Consider the following 10,871-nt stretch of genomic DNA (forward strand, 5'->3'; position numbering starts at 1 on the left):
GCTCTGCCCATCAACTGCGCCCAGTTCCCAGACTCACATTTGTCCACGAGGGGCGTCTGCTTCTACTGAGATTTGCCAACAATCCACGGGAAAGTCCATCTTGGGTCACAGGGAAGCAGTTTCCCACATCGCTGGGCCTCCAAGTGTGGCATCGGAGCGGCATCGGCCAGGGCTTACCACGAATTCTCGGGCCCCCTTCAGGTTCTCTGAATTAGAATCTGATTTGTCGATCCTGCACGTGACTGTGACGCATGCTCAGGTGCGAGAACCACCGCCCTAGAGGAAGGGGAGCAGCCACGTCTACAGGAAGAGAAGGGCTCTGGGCGGAAGACAGTAAATTGTTATCCGTCACCCCACCAGCCTCTCTGAACCAAGGTGCCGTGAGTTCTCACCATGTTTCGGTAAATGCGTCAGGGAGCCTGCAGGGGCCGAGACCTTGCGGTGTGATGACGTCACCGGGACCCGTGCACCGATGGGGTGGCCTGATGACCCGCCTTCCCCACGTGCGTTCCCAGGTGTCTTTCAACCCTTGGTCCCTCCCTCCCAATCCAGCCGGCCTCTCCATCTCCATCCCTCCGTAATTAAACTGCAATCAGCCCATCATTAGTATCCAAGACAGGGCAATTAAGTGGTAAAAATAAGGATGCGGCATTAGCTGTCCCTTTTAAAGGCAGAACAAGAGCCTTTTACATTTTGTAAAAATATGCTATTATATTAATATGCCTAACCCTATTATGGTTTCTTCAAATTCCTCTCTCTTTTCGCTTAAGACATTAAGGCAGGCATTTTAAACCGTATCTCTGTGCAGCATCTCCAACATTAACCAATTATTAGACACTAATTGCTCTGCGTTCCAGCCACCTCTCTAAACAAAGTTTTCCATTTGCCGAATTTAAAACATAGCAGAGCAATTTGTGTTCCTTAATAGCTACAAATTTGTTAGCTTGCCTCAGACCAGCAAAACTTGGGAAGCTATTATGTAACTACATACGACGTCTCTCCGATGATGGTAATTAATGCAGAGATTTCCAGAAAGCACCGTCATTATGATTGGGTCTATAACGGCCAGCGTTTGACAGCCTGCGGGGGGGTGGGGTAGGGGGGTGGTAGTGGCACAAAGTACCCCTGGAACATTTTCCTGGTCCCTCGGTGGTTCTTCGTGAGTCTGAAAAAGCCCTTCGGTTTCCTTAAAGGGAATAAGAAACCGAGGCTGCAGCCCCAAAGCTAATCCTGAGCAGAGCGGCCACGGCAGCTGGTTCTGGTCCCTCTCCCCAACTTTACCTCTCAAATGGTCAGTTCCATTTCAAACCAGAGTGCTGGGGCTGATGTCATCTAACTTCTATTAAAATTGTGTTTACTTTTTTTTTTTTTTGGCTGAGTTGGGTCTTCGCTGCTGCACGCGGGTTTTCTGTAGTTGGGGCGAGCGTGGGCTACTCTTTGTTGCGGTGCGCGGGGTTCTCATGGCTGTGGCTTCTCTTGTTGCGGGTCAAGGGCTCTAGGCACGTGGGCTTCAGTAGTTGTGGCACGTGGACTCAGTAGTTGTGGCTCCTGGGCTCTAGAGCACAGGCTCAGTAGCTGTGGCGCACGGGCTTAGTTGCTCCGTGGCATGTGGGATCTTCCCGGACCAGGGCACGAACCCGTGTCCCCTGCATCGGCAGGCGGACTCTCAACCACTGCGCCACCAGGGAAGCCCTCGTGACCTCTCTTAAATGTCTTGCCCTACTTGCTACAGGGACTTTATACGCGCCGCCGTTTCCTGTCTGGCTCACTCTTGTCTCCCTTCACCTAGCTGACTCCTAGCCACTCCTCCCGGTTCCAACCTCACTTCTTTTCCACTGGGAGGGGCCAGAGTTCCTCTTATGCTCTCTCATTCCACTCAATTCCTTAGCCAGACTGAACGTTCCTTGAAGGTCTCCAGCTGCATCTATTGTTCGCCTTTGTACTCATCCACGTAAGAATATAAACCTGTATATTCTATGTGGATTAAAACTGTGTAAAAGATGTCTTGTGTTTACAGGGAAGCAGAAGTGTCCACCTTCATGAATGCCCACACAGATAATGGAAGGTCTCGCAGGTCAGAGACAACCTTTTCTTGACTGTCCCATGCACTGCAGGATATCGCGTGTCCCTCTGAAGGCCGCTGCCTACGCCAGGCATCGCAAACCCCCCGCAAACTTCCAGAGCACCTCCTGGGGTGGGGTGACGACGCCCCCATTCAAGAGCCACCACTCTAGAAACCCAAGAGACTTGCTTTATCCAGAGAGACTCACCTGCTGGGATGCAGGGCAGGGGTGGAGCTGCGGAGTGATGGTGTGGCATCATTTCTCACCCCCTCACCCATTCAACACCTGTGCGCTTGCTCCGGCTGGGTGCCGGGGACCCAGGGGTGAGCGGAACCTCACACAGCCCCTGCCTTCGTGGGGCTTCCCCCCCAGCGTTGTAAGGCAGATTGTAGGGAAGGTCTCTGAGACCTGGATGGACACGCGCGTTCACCATTACTGGTTAGAATGCTCCGGAAGAAGGAGTTACAGAACTTGGGCAGGACTTCGCACCTCTCAGACAAGTGCTGGTGCGCTCCTAGAAGATGCCCTAGACAGTTCATTTTCACGTGTACACCTGTCTGTCTGCCCATCTCAGATGAAACAGAAGATATATGTATCAGATTTGGAGATGAGAACAAAAAGAGACGGCGCTTACGCTGGATGATAGGATCGAGATTGGAAAAATCTTAACAGGTTGGAAGGATGGTAGGAGCACAGCTGGAGTCAATCTAACGAGGCTGAATGCTAAGAATCCGTCTTAAATACCCCCAATCCCCACAAGCACAGGACAAGGCAGACCCAGCTTGAGGGAGGTTCCTACGAAGAACCCCCAGGAGGCTTAAGTACCTCCAGACCAGCAATGGCATGTGGTAGCCATAAAGTAAATGCAACTCATTGGCTACATTACGAAAGGTATTGGGTCCAGATGCAGGGAGGGGACAGTCCCACTGGAGAGGCAGTTGTTCTTGACTTCCAAATCACACCAGTACTACTGCTGTTACTGACCCCCTTGCCCCACTGTCATTGTCCCCCTCACTCTACGAGCACCTCAGGGACATCACTAAAATACTGGGGCTTTGAGAGAACCTGGGATAAGGCCCAGTGCAAGGGAAGTGGCCTTCCTAATCAACTGTCCTTTTGAATCTCAGTTCCACCACTGATTGGCTGAGTGACATTGGTCAAGTTAGTTCACCTTTCTGAGCCCCATTTCCATCACCTGTGAGGTGGAGAGAATAATATTTGAGGATTAAAGGAAACAATGTATACAGAGTATAAGGCGGGCCTTCAATTACCCTGAAGTCCCTTCCCTATAATTTCTAAGATTGGATGCGATTCTATTGCTTCTTTCCTTTTCGTCTAGACGTGTGGGATGCTTAAAACATCCCACAGAGTGAAAGCAAGGGTCGTGTCACCAATCCCAATTAGATATTACAAAAGCTCCATCAATCTGGGTGAGTATGTTACAGGGAATTGAAAGCTGAAATTGGCCACTGCTCTAAAGAACAGAGCGATCACCCCATAAAGCCCTCATGTAATTTTTTCCCCTTTGCCAGCAGTGCGTGTCTATCAATAATCAGTACGTTATTGATTTCCTAACACTGGATAATGCAGCTAATGGTTCCCGTTTACCCAGCCAGGACGAAATGAAGAGGCCAGGGTGTGCTGAATGATGGCTACTTGCCTCATTATTTTGGGGGCATGTTAATCCACAGCACGGATGACCTACACAGAAGCTGGGTGTCTCTGGCTTTTGAGAATGGAATTGAGTATTGATTCCTATACCATCCTCTTATTGTTTAAACAAACCACAGTCCCTGAGTGTGTGCTGCTGACCCAGACTCTTACTCGTTAACAAGCTAAATGGCTTTGCACACGAGCCATCACACACCTGTCACAGGCTGTGCCCATGGAAGCCTGTGGCTCCTTGACAATTTGGAATGGAATTTATAACCATTTTATAAATGGTTAAATTTATAACCAATTTATAACCAAATGGAATTTATAACCCACGCTCCACTTCCTGTGTAAGACCGAGTGCACTCTCAAATCTTTTAGCAAATAACCTTGTTCTACAGGCTTAGGCAGGAGGAGTATGGGATGATTAATTTTCTATGTCAACCTGACTGGCCATGGTGTGTCCAGATGCAACGCTATTCTGGGTGTGTCTGTGATGGTGCTTCAGGGTGAGGTCAGCATTTGAAACTGCAGACTCAGTAAAGGAGATGCCCTCCCTGGGGTGGGTGGGCCTCACCTAACCCGTGGATGGCTTGAGTAGAACAAAAGGCAGAGGAAGGAGGAAGCTGCCCCCCTTTTTCCTGCCTCCCTGCTTGGGCTGGGACATCTCATCTCATTTCCTGCCCTCACGCCCAGATTTTCACCATCAGCTCCCTTGGTTCTTAGACCTTTGGACTTGGACTGAGTTACACCAGCTGCTTTCCTAGGGCCCCAGCTTCCTAGACAGCAGCTCGCAGGCCTGCTCAGCTTCCATCACTAAATGAGCCAGTTCCTCATTATATACATTTTATATACATATATATACATTTTACATATATAAAATTTTATATACACTTATATACATTACACACACACACACACACACACACACACACACACGTCCTGTTGGTTGTGTTTCTCTGGAAAATCCTAATACATCACTTTCTTTTTTTAAATTGAAGTATAGTTGATTTACAATGTTTCAGGTGTACAGCAAAGTGACTGAGTTTCATATATATATATATATTTTTTTCAGATTCTTTTCCATTATAGGTTATTATAAGATATTGACTATAGTTCCCTGTGCTATACAGTAGGTCCTTATTGTTTATTTTATAAATAATATGTTAATCCCATACTCCTACTTTCTCTCTCCCCCTTTCCCCTTTGGTGACTGTAAGTTTGTTTTCTATGTCTGTGAGTCTATTTCTGTTTTGTAAATAAGTGCATCTGTATCATATTTTTGATTCCACATATAAGTGATATCATATGATATTTGTCTTTGACTTACTTTGCTTAGTATGATAATCTCTAGTTCTATCTATCTTGCTGCAAATGGCATTATTTCATTCTTTTTTCTGGCTGAGTAATATTCCATTGTATATATGTACCACAGCTTCTTTATCCATTCCTCTGTTGATGGGCATTTACATTGCTTCCACGTCTTGGCTGTTGAAAATCCTAATACATTACTTCCTGGTGATGCCTTTGCTTTCTTATTTATCAGTGCACCAGGCACCTGGTCACTCCCCAACCCAATTCAGCTCTGGAAAGAACTGGGGGCGGAGGGGAGTGGGCAGGAGGGAACGTGGAGGAAGGGTGAGGACAGGCTGTGGCTGAGTGTATGTGCGTGCATGTGCGTACGCACACGTGTGGGAGGAGGGGCACGGCAGCAGAAGGTCTGCACCCGTGGCGGGCGGCTTGGCCTGCGCACCATTCTCCTCGCCCTCCTGCTCTCACCAGTACGTCACTGCGGGTGGAGCGGGCTCCGCCACCAACTCAGGACTTCTCTGTCCAATGGACTCTACAAGCAGACAGTACACACCGCACGGGAGCAGGGTCTTTACGTGAGCTTCCGTGGTTTGGCTTGGCCTCTTGCGCTCCAGTTTTGGCCTTGAGGAGAGCGTGTCCCAGAAAGCCGTCAGCCCTTCAGGAATAAGACACCCATGGAGTAGACTGGAACCCAGCCCAGTGGCCAGAACAGAGCCAAGCCTGGCTCCCCCGCAGATGCATGAATGAGAAATAAATGCCTGGGGTAAGCCTGGAGCTTGGGACTATCGATTACACAGCATCGCTACAGAGAAACCTGACTTCTGTGGTGGCTGATCAGGTGCTGGGGGCCTGGAAGCAAGCGGTGGGGAAGGAGCGAGAAAGGGGGTCTGCCTCGCGGGGCCCACACTCTGAGCCATGAGCTTTGTTTGGGATTCAGACGGCGGCCTCCTGCTGCACACTCCTGTTCCCACACTTACTTCCCTGATACGTAACTGTACCTCTGGGCCACCGTCTCGGAGGCTCAAGCAGCCGTGGGTGAGAACGGCAACGGCAGCACTGCTTGTCCGGAGGAAAGACGTAGACGTCCCTTAACAGGAGCCAGGCTGAAATCCATGGGGTGTATTACAAGCAGATAGGATGGGCCAGACCACAGACATCCACTTGTAGAGGCATTTCACAAACAACCTGGGGCTGGAAAAGCAAGCCGTGGAATGATGCGGTCTGAATGATAATGTTTACATAAAGATTAAAAACCTAAAACACAATACTGCATATTGTTCACGGATGCACAAAGCTGTGTTAAAAGTATAGAAACATACACGTGAAGGAGAAACACCAAATTGATGGCGGGAGACCGTCAGGAGGGGCGGGTGCGGGGGGAAGGACTGGAACGGGTACACAGGAGGCCTTCGCTGAATCGGTGATGCTTTGTTCCTTAAAAAAACCACATTTGAACAAACGTGACATTAGGCTGAGGTCTGATAAAGCTGTGTAGGGGCGCACAGGTATTCATCATCCCATTCTCTCTCTTTGTCTGTGCGTTGGAAATAGTTCAGACAAAACTGCTTTAAAGGAAGAAACGTCCGTGGTGTGTGACACGTGTGGGCAGAACAGGGGTGACGGTGGAGGGGAGACGTGGGCGTGTGAGTGGAGGTGACAGGGACGTGGCTGGAGGCCTGTGGCAGACTGGACCCCCAGGAAGCCGGCTCTGGGATGGTGCTGACAAGTGGGCGTTTGTTGACGAGGGGGTAGGGGACAGGTCAGCTGCCCCCCGGGAGCTGTGGAGCTGAGGTGGCCCTCAGAGCTGTCCCCAGCTGGGCCGAGACGGCCAGGCCTTCACACACCAGCACTGGTGGGTCACCGGGCGAGGGCCGCCGGGAAGGGCCTGACGGTGGGTGCAGCTGAGCCACCTGCTGACAGGGCCGCCAGGAGCTGAGACGTGTCCCCATTGAGGGGGTCCGGGGCGCCCCACAGGTCACCTGCCACCCCAGGTCATTTGGGGCAAATTCATGAAGGACTCGGGAACCTGGACTGGGCTCTCAACAATTCCTTAGCACCCATGATGATCACACCTAGAATTTTAAATAACACTTCAAAAGAGGTACAATTTGAAGAAAATTCAAACCTGCAGAGAAGTCGCAAGGACAGAACAATGACCACCCCATCACACATGCCCCTCACCCAGAATCCTCACCTGTTAACAACGTCCTCTGTCAGCATCTTCCCAGGAAGCTGCCCTCGACTTCTGGGGACATGTGCAGGGTCACGGCACTTGATCCTTCGAGAGGTCACCTGTGTCCCCTAGGAACAGGAACCTCCCCTTCCATAATCAGGATATGATGATCAAGTTCAGGAAGCTTAATATGATTCCACATATTACTTAATAATAATCCATATTTCACTATCCAATCCTATGCTGGGGGGCAAGTTCCCCCCAATCCACGATCCACCTAGGATCATTCCTTGCATTCTAGAGTCACGCTAAATAGCTTTTTAAAGGAACACTATTTTGGAAGTTTCCTGGCATTTTCCAGATTCAACTCACGGGGAGCCTCGGCGTGGAAAGAGAAGCCGCCCCTGCCCCCGACCTCAGCTGGCCCCGGCGAGGGAGGGTCCGAGCCAGGCACCCCTCTCCGTCTACCTCTCCTCTGTACGCTCCCCTCATCCTCCCAGGATGCTAATGGTGACCCGGGGAAGGTGTCGTCCGGTTCTTTCACTTGTGGTCTTTCCCCACAGCAAGCAGGCGAGTGAAGCCACTGAGAGGCCCAAGCTCCTTCATGATGAGGGCTCTGGACCCACCAGGCTTCGCGGGTGTGCACCTGGGCAGGGTTGCTGAGCTGGGAGAATACGCACCTTAGGCTGGGTAGCGCTGGGTAGTGAAGCTTCTAAATCGCATGCAGCTGCTCCCCTCGTTTCCAGCCCCATGGGGTGTCCTGCACGCCCATGGGAACTGGCCCCAAGAGCTGAGCCCCTGATCACGAGTGCACACCTTCAGCTTGTGCCCAGCCATCTGCCACTATCAACCGGGCCTCCGACTTAACACGTTCAGCCGCTGCCTTCTCTCTTCTGCCTTCACCCAGAAGCAGGGCAAATATCTATAAAAACACACGTAGTCATGGATACTGTCAGAGGTGCTTCAAGGTTTGGACAGACACTGTCACATGCAATTCACTGCTGGCATATCACACACAGCAATAATTCAACAACCCTTTATGAAAACCCCTATTTGTTCAGGCCACTGTGGTTGGAGTTTCTGTGCCATCTGTCATGCATTCCTAATGGATACAACTTCCTACAGGTACAGCTGGCCGGAGCCTGAAGTTCACAGCAATGGATGCTTGCGCTATCATCCGTTGCTACTAGCAACACCTTGCAGTCTGATTCTGGACCTGGAGAGACACTGCTTGGGTTCAAATCTTGACGCTGTTCCTGAGTGACCTGGGTCAGGTACTGAAGCCCTTTGAACCCCCATTTCCTCACCTGTAAGATGCAGATAATAGTATGAGAATTAAGTGAACTGGGGCAGTAAGCACTTGGGCAGTGCCTGAGCCGGCAAGCACACCCCCTGCTAGCTGCTGGCGTTGGGACACCGACCTGCCGGCCCTCCCAGGGATGGCTCCTCCCACAGAATGAATGTGGTGAACAAAATGTAATCATTTTATTTTTTGCATCAGTAGAAAAATATTGAAATCAATGGAAACATATTTGGACCATATGTACAGATTAATGGTCATATTCTTAAAACATAGAAAGATCCTGAAACAGAAAAACTGACAACCCAGTTTTTACAAATGGGCAAGGCACTTGCCCTGGCAATTCACAAAGAAGAACCATAAATGGCCGATAAATAAGCACGAGTTCCACCAGTCACTGAAGAAAAGCACACGAAATCAACAGCGAGAGAAATTTTTTAGCTACCATTTTCAAATGATAGCATCAGGCCCCAATGTCGGTGAGACTGCAGGAAAATGCACCTTTATCCCTCACTGCTGGTGGGATTTAAAATTTCCGTCGTTCTAGGGTCAAGTTAGCAACATCTATCAAGGCTTTCTAAGCATTGAGTATCTATGAATTTATCTTAAGGAAATAATGACAAACGTGCTCAAGGAGCTTTGAGAATGTTCACTGCCTGCTGCTTATAAGTGAACTGGATTCAACCTAAACATCCAACAAAAAGGGGTCATTTACATAAATTATGACACGTCCACACCATGAAAAACTTCGTACCTTTACACAGCAGTAGAAAAAATGTTTACTGATATAGAACATGTTCGCAGTTTACTGTTAGGTGAAGAAATAACTTAAATAAGAAACTGTACACACGGTAAATCCATTTGGGTAAAAAATGAAAAGTACACTTTCGCAAAGGAAAAATATTTAGTCATACACTCCCAAACTTTAACACTGTTCTTTCTGAATAGCAGAATTATGGATAATTTTTATTTTCTTTTGATTTTGTATATTTTCTAATCTCTTTATAATTTTATAGGCATCACATTTATTTTTCTTTAAATGGAAATAAGGTGTGATGACCCACGTAAACTAAAATTGGATAGGCATGGGAAAAACACTTCTTTTTGATATACTTTTTCAAGAACTGGTAATAAAAGGGGTTGTTCCACTTCCTTTGGAATCTTATAGTCTTTTTCAAAATTAGAGAAGAATCCAGTTGTATCAGTGGGCAGTGTAAATTCCATCAGGAGACTTTAACGGATTTACTCATTAAGAGCCTGACATGTCAGGCTAGAAACCCACTGAGAGTTTCAGCCTTTGTCTCATCCTGAATCCAACAAGAAGTGAAGTCTGCTTAGCAGAGTGTTCATTACACAATAAATTGAATGTAGCCACTGAAGATATTCATGCAAATATCTTCATTAGTAAAATTATGCAATTAACCTGAAATACATGCTAAATGAAGCAGCCAAATTGTTGCATATCTTCCCAGCTCTTAATTATAATTTTGGTAATCAATTTTTCTCCTGATTACCAAAACGAAAAAAAAAAAATCTTCAGCGTATGCACAGATCTGAGGCTGAGCTGGAATGCGGGATAAAGCCCTGAATCGTTTTTAGCAAAGAAGGCCATTAACCTTTCCTGTGTTTTTGTTCATTGCAGGCATCTCCTGCTAATGCTCGTTGCTCAAGATGATTGGATTTTAACAAGAGCTTTTTGGATAAAGCATCAGTCCTTCCTGAACTGTACGTTTTGCAAGCGCCACTGTCATTAAAGGTTACGTTTATCATCTTCCCAGCGTATATTTCTAAAATGGCTTTTGACTGCGGTGTAGAAATTTTCCTTAAGTGCAAAGGGACATCCAAGCTCACGCCCCAAGGTACTCAGACAACCCTGTCCTCGTGGTCACGTGTCCCACCTTCTCTGGTCTCTTGTTCCAATGTACTGAGTTAGAGGATTTGAGGGTGGGAAGACAACGCAGTACAGCAAAGCCCTGGGGGAAGTGCTTAGTCCTGGGGAGGCTGGATTTCTAGGATCTATAAAATGGAGAAGAGAACAAATTCACAAGCCAGTGAGGATTGAGATGAGTAGAGTCTCTGGCACATGTAAAGGAGAAAATATATTTGCTGACATTTAGATTGATATCTTTTAACATGTTCTCCCTGAAACAGTCCACCTCCTAAGACTAAACCGGAAGTTATCACCTCTAGATAGGACAGGGCAGGTGGGTACCTGATCTTTCTAGCAGGATGTTGATTTTGACCATTTGACCTTAGAGTTCCTCCCAAGATGTCGAAATGCCGAATGCTCAGTCATGAGAGTAGAGCTGGGAAGAACACATATATGATATAGAGAGAAAAGCCAGGAAGGCAGGGCCTGGGAGGGCAGGTT

At 48.1% G+C, this 10,871-nt stretch overlaps 1 long non-coding RNA gene across 1 annotated transcript; it reads left to right on the forward strand.

Annotated features, from left to right (window-relative positions):
* The first annotated feature begins 327 nt into the window (after nt 1-327).
* LOC141277181 (uncharacterized) lies at nt 328-10,244 on the forward strand. Its single transcript, XR_012328144.1, has 3 exons — nt 328-375; nt 8,326-8,474; nt 10,143-10,244. It is a non-coding gene; the product is annotated as an uncharacterized lncRNA (long non-coding RNA).
* The last annotated feature ends 627 nt before the right edge of the window (nt 10,245-10,871 follow it).

The sequence above is a fragment of the Tursiops truncatus genome, chromosome 19 (assembly GCF_011762595.2).
Source record: "Tursiops truncatus isolate mTurTru1 chromosome 19, mTurTru1.mat.Y, whole genome shotgun sequence".
NCBI lineage: Eukaryota > Metazoa > Chordata > Mammalia > Artiodactyla > Delphinidae > Tursiops > Tursiops truncatus.